The following is a 1,912-nucleotide window of genomic DNA, read 5'->3' on the forward strand; positions in this document are numbered from 1 at the left end:
TATATATGATTTTACTAATTCTTATAATTTTGGTTAGCCATCCTTTCTACATAGTTAATCATTTTCTTTCATTTTTTATTACAGCTATTTTGTATTGTTGGAATTGTCTTTTTATGAAATTTTAACTCGCTCCGCGATATGTATATTCTATTTCGCATACGAAATTTTAAGATCTGTTACGATTAAGCCAAGCAACAATGAATCAAATTAGATGTCAACACGCTGAGAACGCAAACAATGATCTAAATTTATATTCTATTGTTCGGCAGGTTTCTAGGTGAAAGTATTTCTTTTTCTGTGTACTAATTATGTTCTAGACTTTTAGACAGACTTTTAGACTTCTAGACTTTTAGATCTTTACGATATGACAAAAAAAAAATTGTTTTTATAAATCCATAAATTATAAAAGTAGCTATTAATGTTTTTTATTTTATGGTTGCTTCCATTATTTAAATCTTAATTGTAAAAAATGCGACAGAAATTGATATAAAGTGTTTTTTGACACAAATAATTAATGATTTTTTTTTACACAAAAGAGAAATAATAATGGCTGAAAAATATATCTATTATTTTGGAGTCGATGATCTTTATCTTCTTCTAGAAATCAAATTGATCGTTAGTATGAATAACAATAGGAAGATGTGTGCACGGTATGCTTGAATGTAATATGATTACTTAATGACAACATAAATAACTTTCAATTGAAAACGTTCTTAAATAAAGCAACACAATGGATCCCTTTCTATAGCGTGGCGTTGTCTATGGCATTCTATGGCGTGCGAATCTCGATTCTCGTGGTATGTAGAGTAATCTATAAATTGCTTATTATCGCTGCACAAAGGTCGAATATATTACTTGGTTGGAAAGTTTGATTTCTTATTAAAACAATAAGATACACTTTTTTTTGTTCCCGCGTATAACTTCATTGCTTTTACTCTCAGATTTCTCCATCCGCGAATTATTCTCTTTGATTTGCGGCCTTAATTCTTCCTTACAATTGAATTTTAGAAAGGATATACGTTGTAGAAAGTAAACTGCTCAGGACGAAGAAGGAACTATTTTAATTAGTTAAATGTCTTTTTTTAGAAAAATTATATTATTAAATTAATTTAGACACATTTTATATCTTGATACATAGCTCATATAATTGAATTAAACACTAAATTAAATAGTAAACATTTTGAGCATTGATAAGTGTTTATATGCCACATTTAGATTACGAAAGATCAAAATATACATAACACATTTTATAATTTAAAATTAATTCGCATAATTAGCTATCATGCATGTAATTATTTTTTGAATTTTTATTTTTGATAGTTATATTTCTTCTAATTGTGCCTTTTAGCTATCATACACATAAGATGATCATTATAATATTAACAAGTTATTCATAGCATCGTTTTCATAAATATTGATTAAAGTTGACTGAACTTTAGCTAGTTCGCGATTTTTCTTTAACTGTATATATAAGAAAGATCACAAAATCTCACTATATCTTAATTAACTTTAACTAATATTTAAACATTTTTTTATAGCATCAAAAAACGCAGTTATGCTATTTTGCATTTTATTGACTTTTCGAAATTAAATATTCAATAATAACGGAATGAAATTTTCGACAAGTTGCTATGATTTAAAAATTTTTTGTTAGAAAAGTTTTGAATCCATTTACGTTCGAGCCGATAAAGCTTTTTTCATTTTCTTTTCCACGAAAAATTAATTTTTCTACATGATACAATTTTTTTTTTATTCACTATGGATACGCTATGCTCTATGTTTGAAGCTTTTGTTGCGAATCTGTCAGTATTTATAATCCATCAGCGTTAATAATGAATGCAACTAGCAACTAAACTTTCCTTCCGGGATCGACGTCGTTGCACTTGCACGCCATTTCAACATCGCACACTCT

General features: G+C 27.5%; 1 long non-coding RNA gene across 1 annotated transcript in view; it reads left to right on the forward strand.

The window, feature by feature from the left end:
- The window catches only part of LOC115237408, a 26,700-nt gene that overhangs the window by 23,861 nt on the left and 927 nt on the right, over window positions 1–1,912 (forward strand). The window lies entirely within an intron of this gene.

This window comes from Formica exsecta, unplaced genomic scaffold (assembly GCF_003651465.1).
Source record: "Formica exsecta isolate Colony F162 unplaced genomic scaffold, ASM365146v1 scaffold295, whole genome shotgun sequence".
NCBI lineage: Eukaryota > Metazoa > Arthropoda > Insecta > Hymenoptera > Formicidae > Formica > Formica exsecta.